This window comes from Poecilia mexicana, unplaced genomic scaffold, assembly GCF_051168715.1.
Source record: "Poecilia mexicana isolate PSO_F unplaced genomic scaffold, ASM5116871v1 scaffold_10, whole genome shotgun sequence".
Classification (NCBI taxonomy): domain Eukaryota; kingdom Metazoa; phylum Chordata; class Actinopteri; order Cyprinodontiformes; family Poeciliidae; genus Poecilia; species Poecilia mexicana.
The window spans coordinates 5,618,098-5,626,919 of record NW_028263379.1 but is presented as its reverse complement, the minus strand read 5'-3'; the positions used below and the strand labels follow the sequence as shown (position 1 = coordinate 5,626,919).

General features: G+C 33.6%; 1 long non-coding RNA gene across 1 annotated transcript; it reads right to left on the bottom strand.

The window, feature by feature from the left end:
* Positions 1 to 4,493: 4,493 nt before the first annotated feature.
* Positions 4,494 to 5,534, bottom strand: LOC148156696 (uncharacterized). Its single transcript, XR_015764445.1, has 3 exons — positions 5,300 to 5,534; positions 4,779 to 5,126; positions 4,494 to 4,686 (listed from the first exon to the last, which is right to left on the bottom strand). It is a non-coding gene; the product is annotated as an uncharacterized LOC148156696 (long non-coding RNA).
* Between the last annotated feature and the right edge of the window lie 3,288 nt (positions 5,535 to 8,822).

Sequence of the window (8,822 nt, the reverse complement as noted above, 5' to 3'; positions counted from 1 at the left end):
GCTATATACGACTAAGGTAGTGTGCTTGTAGGACTTTGCCACAATTAACAGTTATATAACTAACTGTATATAACTAATAACATTACATCTATTAGAAGTATAAGGTTTATTTTTATAGGTGGCTCGATGGATGGTCAGTTCTACTGAGATTTATGTTTTGAAAACTTCAAGTGTTTCAAGTTTGGTTAGAAAAAAGAATCTTGTTGCTCCTTGTTTAAATCCAAACAGACTATTACAACTTTTTTTTTAACAGAAAGAGGTAAAAGAAATGTAAAATTATCAATTTTATGTACATTGTGCTCAATGATGACTATTGAATGTTTTGTTTTAGACATCAATAAACTTCATATTTCTATTTTATCAATAAATTGATGACAAAAAAATCATGCCTGATGAAACTTCAACTCTACTGCAATTTTTTCTTTGTGTAAAGGACGTAATTTTAATAATCTTTTCTTAATAACTGAAAGATTATTTTGAGCATTTATGAATCATTTTTGGTTTGTTACACTCCATCACTCTCTTCTTAAAGCTCAGCTGTGCTCCATCGATGATGCTTTTCTATCTCCCAGCAAATCTCCCGCTCTAGTGCTGCTGGTGCCACTAGTGCCACCCTTCACCGCCACTCCATCTTTCCATTTCTGCCTCCATCTCTCTGACTCTTTCTCAAGGTTGACTGGGAATCGTTAATAGAAGGAACCACAGCCTCTTTGTTTCGGGGCGATGGCAGCAAACAAAGCACTTTAACTCAAAAACCATCAGTGGCCACATTGATATTGATTTTTGTGGCAAGACACACTTATCTATATATTGGTCTCCATTAGTGCTAACAGATAGGTTAGAGCACCAATCCAAACAGAAGCAGATCAGCCGGCTCGTATATGAATCGAGCCTAGAGTCAATTTATCTTGTATTACTGCTCAATTGGGGCAACAGGGGGCAATAGAGTCACTGACACTATAAGTCACATGTGTCAAATTCAAGGCCCGCGGGCAACATGTGGCCCGTGATGTCATTTTATGTGGCCCCCCCAGCATTTTATAGGCCGATGATGGACTTAAAATAGGTTTTGAGCACAAATTGACTACAACCATTTACGGACTGAGTCAATAGATTTTGTACTGTTTATTTTATTTTTTAACCATTTTTAATTTTGAAGTGTTGATTTTAACATAACGTGAACCCAGAAGGCTCCATTTGTTAAATCCGCTGGATGAGTTTCTTCCAGCGGTTTCTAATTATTCGCAGGAGCGGAGCCACGTCAGCAGTGGTTGAGCAGCGGACTGCGCATGTTACAGTCATTTATTTCCTCAAAATAAACTGCTGGCTCCTCAAATGGATAAACACAACATTGCATTCTCTTTAGTTTTCTCTGGTCTGTAATGGAAACTTGAATTTAACGTGCCATTTCAAACAAAGGTTTGTAATGCACTTCCTAACCATTTTTTATTTGTAAATATTGATTTTATTTTTTAGCCATTTAGCCAAGACTGTAGAACCATTTGTCTCTGCTAATGACATCTTCAATACATTTTTTGATCCCAGGCTTAGTTTATAGACTGAACAGACAGAAACAGTTACCATTATATATTTTGAACTGTTAATTTTATTTTTAAACCATTTTTTAATGGTTCAAAAATACATTTTACAATTGAAAAGTGTTGATTTTATTTTTTAAATATTTTTATTTGTAAGTATTAATTTTATTTTTGAACCATTTTTAATTTTGAAGTGTTGATTTTATTTTTGAACCATTTCTAATTGTAAAGTGTTTTTTTATTTTTGAACCCTTATTTATTTTGAAGTGTTGATTTTATTTTTGAACCATTTCTAATTGTAAAGTGTTTATTTATTTTTGAACCCTTATTTATTTTGAAGTGTTGATTTTATTTTTGAACCATTTCTAATTGTAAAGTGCTTTTTTTATTTTTGAACCCTTATTTATTTTGAAGTGTTGATTTTATTTTTGAACCATTTCTAATTTTAAAGTGTTGCTTTTATTTTTGAACCATTTTTTATTTTGAAGTGTTGATTGTTTGAAAGACCTTACACATGAATTGCCCCATATGGGGTTTGAACCAACAACCTCAGCATTACCAGCACAGTGCTCTAACCTGCTGAGCTAACTCACCTACCTTACAAACTGTTGAGTTTCCATGGATTTAAGAATAACTTACATGATCTTACCACAATGAAGATTTGATAAAAGTGCTTAAAGTATATTCTAATATTCTAATGTTTTTCAAAACAACATACATAATATTTTATTTTCCAGAGATTTTGTATTTTGAAGAGTTGATATTATTTTTGAACCATTTTTAATTTTCAAGTGTGGATTGTATTTCAGATATATTTTTATTTTAATGTGTTAATTTTATTTTTGAACCATTTTTTTATTTGTAAGTATTGATTTTATTTTATAGCCATTTAGCCAAGTCTCTGTAGAACCATTTGTCTCTGCTAATGACATCTTCAATACAATTTTTTGATCCCAGGCTTAGTTTATGGACTGTAATGTGAAATTAGGCACAAGTATAAGTCTGACAGTTTGTTCACCAAGTTACTGTGCTCTCCGAGAGGATCTGTGGTATAAGTATTTGACATTATTCCATGCCCATTGTTGACAATAGTCTCTAACAAATTTTGGATCATCTACCAGGTACACTGCAAAGAGCCTAAGTTTCTGTAGTGTAGTGGTTATCACATTTGCATTACATGCAAAAGGGCTCTGGTTCGAAACCAGACAGAAACTATTTTAGTATGTTCTATTCATCACAGGTGTTTACTAACGGTCAACAAGGGTTCTGTGGTGTCATGGTCTGTACTCTGAATCCATGCATCTCAGTGCAAGTTGAAATTTTCATGCTTTGCATCTCACATCTTCAACTTTGGAACCTCAAACTGAAACAAAGCAGAGAAGTTCAGTTCCTGTAGTGTAGTGGTTATAACATTTGCTTTACATGCAAAAGGTCTCTGGTTCGAAACCAGACAGAAACAGATTTTGTAGGTTATGCATCTCTTGGGGTGCAGTGAGACAACAAGAGCCTTCCCCTTTTGTGATGGTTTATTTGCCAATCGACTTCAATGTAGGCTTCTGTGAAATCAAAGCTACTTTACTTCAATTACCAATTGGCAGTTCTGTGGCGTAATGCTCAAGGCCCGCGGGCCACATGTGCCCCCCCAGCATTTTATAGGCCAATGATTGACTTAAAATAGGTTTTGAGCATCAATTGACTACAAACTACATCTCCCATAATGCATTCCGATTGCTACCAGCCAACATTGCGGCTTCTCACCACTAGAGAGCAGCAGAGTCACCTCAAGCTGCTTATTGATTTTCCCAGCGAATAAAACTGAGACATGACAAGCTAACATCAAAACGTCCAAGAAAAGAAAAATCGATTTACAAGTAAGACTGTGAATGAAGATGTGTGTGAGTTGGTGTCAGGGCAGCAGGTGGCGCTAGACTTTTTTTGTTATCCTTATCTTGACCAACAACATAAAAATAAAAATCGGTCATGTACTATTTTTATCCTGAAATTACAATCATATTAACATCGGCTATTTAGTCGCATTATATGCGGTTTAGTTAATATTCACCGTGAATCCAGATCCCATCACAAATTAAGCAGATAAATGCATCTACATTTTTCTCGTAGTGAGAAAACACTGACGGAGGCCCCAATAACTTTTAATAAATTGAATTAAGCGACTTCACTTAAATTAGCATCACTTCAGCCGCTGGGGTCTGAACAACTTCCTCCTGGTTCCCATCAGCAGAAGAATCTGCGCTAATTCATCAGTCAGTTGGATCTGTCTGATCCAAACAGATCAACTGAACTCTGAGTGTTTTACCCTGCGCGGTCCGGTGTGCCTTTTTACCAGGATTTTTTTTTTTTTTTTGCGTGGTTTCCCAGGTAACAAAAAAAAAAAGAAGTATACTTTAGTATACTAAATTTTAACATACTTTAGTATACTTTTATCGATGTACTTCAACTGTAATATTTTGGAACAACTTATTTTGTACTTAGTATACTTTAGAAGTATTTAAATTGTTTAAAATTACAATTAATAGTATACTTTATTATACTACACATACTTTTTTGGAACAACTTCAAGTATACTTAGTGCACTTAAAGTATACTTTTTAAATTTCATATTTCAGAGCTCTATTACATTTTGATATAATTATTATATTTTGAGTGTTAATTATGTCTCAAAATTATATTATATATATATATATACATATATATATATTGAATATACTTCAAATATATTTTAAATATACTATTAATATAATAATGTATTTAAATTACACTTCATTTTTATTTTGGATTTGCTGCCATTGATAATAAACTACAATTTTAATTACTCTTAATTCATCTTTATTCCTACGTAACTATTTTGTAAATGACATGCATAACTACACTACAGTACTTACACTGTTTTAGGCTAAAATTACATGGAAAAATTAATTACACAAGATGCCCAAGGTAATTCAAATATTTTTTTATTACAGACATTTTAAAATTGTCCAATTTTACTCACAACTTTATGAACTTTACATAAATTATCAGTTTACACATCAAAAGTGAACATATGAACATGAAAATTTAAGTGTGACAATAAAACATGAAAGTGAGGATCAACGACAGAACATTCCAGTTCACTGCACCTTACAGAAACCTACAAAAAAAGAACAATAGAGCAATTAAACAGAGAAAGCATTTGTATTTAAAGAGAACAGAAAAATGGCAAATAAAAAAAATAATACTTACAATTTCAAGACGTTGTGAACTCGCCATATATGTGACATCATCAGAACTGATGATGATTGGGACCGGATGCCTGGGGTGGAAAAACATTTCTGGGTGTCTTTGCCCGTTTATGTTAGAAGTAGAAAAAATAGTCAGCAATGTCATAGAATCAGTTGATGTTGGCATTAACTATGAAGCTGTTTTAAGTGTGGACTTAAGGAGACAAACTACCTTAAAATCTTTCCATCCATGATCTGAACATGCTGATCCTTGCAGGGTGGTGAGGGGGGCTGGTGGTGCCCATCTCCAGCAGCCATCAGATGAGAGGCAGGGCTCATCCTGCACAGGTCACCAGTCCATCACAGGGCCCTGAAAGTCAACAACAAATAAAAAAAGAAAGATAAATGTTAGATTAACAAGAAGAGAAAAATTCTTTCCAGTTACCTTTAAATCAAATCATGTTTATTAAGCACTTAGTGTTGGTAACAGCAGATTTTGTTGTTGAAAATGTAGCTAGTTCCCCATTGAAAAAACAAACTTACATCATGAAGACAATGTGGAGGTTCATCCTCAGAGCTGGTTGGTGATTTGGTGGAGTCAGAGCTTCTTCTGAGAGAGAAAAGTCTTTAGGTTTCTAACACCTGATTTCTCTGGCTTCCTCTTTCATCTTCATTTGCTTAGTTAGACTGCAAACATATGTTGAAGATAAAAACACTGATGAACGAGTTAGAACAACAACCTCACAATATCAAAGTCTCTCTGTCATATGGAGCTTAATTAAAACCAGGTTAGTTTATGAATTAATAAAGTATAAGACGCAACAAACAGCCTCCATGCAGTTATAACATGAAGCTGAATGACTACTATAGTAATAATCATACAAGTCACAATAAAATTGATAAATTTAAGAAACCAACGTAAGTTATATATATTTACTGCACTGTTTATAATTAAATGAAGATAATTAATAAGCAAACTTACCACCAGCTAGCAACACGTTAGCATCCTTCGTCCCTCCGGGCTCCTTTTGTGACACACATTTCATTTCCATCGGTTGTTGTCCCGTTGTGTTGTCATCCAACTCGGATTAGGACGTCACCAGCTTGAATTTACCAAAATTAGTAACTATTGTCAAGGCCCTCTCTACTTTTAAGGCAATATTATGCGAGTAAAAATGGCGAATTTGAACAGCATCTGTTATCTTCCCTCCGTTCAAGTTTTTTCTTCTCTTTGTGGCGTTTTTTAAATAAATGAAAGTGTGCAATACCGCCACCATCTGGTCTGGAGTATGAACTGGAGCTAATGCCGTTGATTATAAGGTTTTACATCACACATCTGAAAATTAATTGGGCACTTTCTTAAAAATTACATCATGATTATCCTTTTTTTATTGTATGCAATTTTAATAAATAGTAAAAGATTATTAAGGCACTTAAAAGTTCATACATATTCATTCATATTTTGTTCACTTAAAGTATTCTTTTATTTAATATATTAAAAGTGTATTTTGGTACAGTTATGTTTAAGTGTGTTTAAAGTACTAATTTCAAAATTGGTACAGGTGTATTGTTCGTATACTTCTGATATACTTATAGGAAGTAGTAGTACACTTAATAATTAGTATACTTAAAGTGTACTTTCACAATTTTAAGAATGTTTGAAGTATACTAAAGTATATTTTTTTTTTACCAGGGTGCACCACAGTGTAAAATAATTAAAAAGAAGGATTATTACATTCTTCAGTAAAGATATGAACTCTGACTGAGACAGTTTTCAGAAGTTTACATCCAGACTTCATGGACGTTCATTTCATATGAATTTGATGCTTTTAAAAACTAATTTCAAAAGTTTGATTTTTTAAAAATAATAAAATGAGTTTTTAAATTTGATTTCTGTTTTATTTGTTTGGCAGGGACACTGCACATTAAGTAAGATTCCTGTAAATGTGCCAGAATTAGCCATTTGAATATTTTTTATCTGTTGTCTCTGAACAAATAGAGTGCCACTACATACAAAGTTAAACTGAAAAAATAAGAAAATAAATACAATCAATACAAAAGTATAACACAAATACTATAAAAAGTACATTCAGATATTAAAACTAATTTAATATAGATAGATGGCAAAACACAAGTTGTCACATAATGGGATTAGGGGAAGGTAATGAAAAAGTTGACAGATCTGATGTGCTATTAACCAGTTGTTTAATTGTTTTTAAATTGATTATGTAGTAAAAACTCTTTTTGAGCAAGAATTTGCTCCACAAGTTTAAATTTGTCCCATATTGACTTTAATCAACACAGACTGAAAATGATACAAGAATATGATCAAAAAAAAAAAAAAAACTGGTTTGGGGATTTATAAAAAGCAAGTTGACACCAAACTTCAGCTTTGTTGAAAATTGGTCTTTTTGAGAAACCAACCAGTTTAGTAGCTCTACTAATGACTAATCACATGTCAAAGATCATGTTCATGGCTACAAAAAGAGTGATTTCTCTGCAACTTGCTGAAGAACATTTAACCAAGTAGTGAAAACATAGCTATTCATTTTAGCCTGTATGGAATCAGGTTTGACCCTGAGTGACAATAAATTCAAGCTTCTTTTTTGTATTTTCCATCCTGCAAAAACAATAACTTAAATGTTTCCACTGCTTGACTTACAAAAATCACATTCTAGTGTAACTAAGAAACAAAACAACGAGAAGGACCAGCTTTCTTCTCATTCCTTCTTGTCCAAATATTTCTAGCAGATGGGTGTAATTTTGACTTGTCGTTCATGTTTCCAGCATGACACGGAGGAAAGCCGATGAGGGCTAAAGAAGGAATTAGCTGCCCACTCAAAGGCTTTGCTCTGATCCTTCAGGTCACTGTTTGGTCCCTCCAGCTGCTGAGCAGGACAGAGTAACACTGATTTATGGGGATTTGTGTAGATTTAAAATCCAGGAGGAGGGGGTGCATCTTTTAGACAAAGACACATGATTCACAGTCTATAGGAGGAAAGAAGAGGAAGCCCAAACTACGAAGCCCCATGAGTAGCTCCATCTCCCAGAGGACCAGGGATGAAATCTGCTCTCAGTCAGTCAATGTGGAAACTAAAAACAACTCCTACTAACCTGTGGAACAAGAGATGCATTAGTGTAAAAGCCAAATATATTATTGGATGGTGTAAAGAGATCTAATAGTCCTCTTATTTAGAATCATTTTCAGCAGATATCCCTGAAGGTGTTCCACTAAAATATGAAATTTATTTAAATAGGGATTTATTTCTAGTATTTTGATGCCCAGCACACAAAGCCTCAAAAATAATAAGTGAATGTTTGGCTATAAAAATGTATGGAAAGCTGAGCTGTTTGTATTTATATTTGCCACTAGATGGCGACAGCATATAGAGGCAAAAAAAAAAACCAAACAGTTTTTAATAAGAGAAAAACGATAACATGCAAGTAACAGTGTTCATATAAATATTTCTTCTAAGTTTTAATTAAATACACAGTAGTATTATAGGACAAATACATTTAATCAGCGTTTACTACTGTAGCAAATCAAGCTTCGGTCTGACGAAGCTGGATGTATCAGTTCAGTTTGTCCACATTTGGATTTTCTTAGCTCTATCCAGAAGATAATAAGCGACCTTTTGGCAGCATCATATGCAGTTTCTCAGCATCATGAATCAGAGCAGGGCTGGTTGTATGATTCACCAACCTCTTTAAACCTTTTATAATAATAAAACAGTAAAATATGAAGTAGATACAAACTAAATCCATTTCACTAATCACTATTATCAGTCAGACTGACGGGCTAAATCTAGGCTGTTCATGTAATTGAAATCCATTGTTTATCAGTGATAATCCTGTATCTGGTGATAATCCGTTGTGCAGAAATGACTGAGTGAGATGCAGATATATACCAACATGCCTCCCTCATTGTTACTTCTTAGAACAAACACAATGCATTAATAATGGTAGAGCAGCTACTGGGAAATGTTTGTTGAAAATAGGAGACAAATGCCAAAGCTGCAAAATTTAAATGTGTTCTTTTAATGTGAAAGTGCTGTTCTTTCAATCT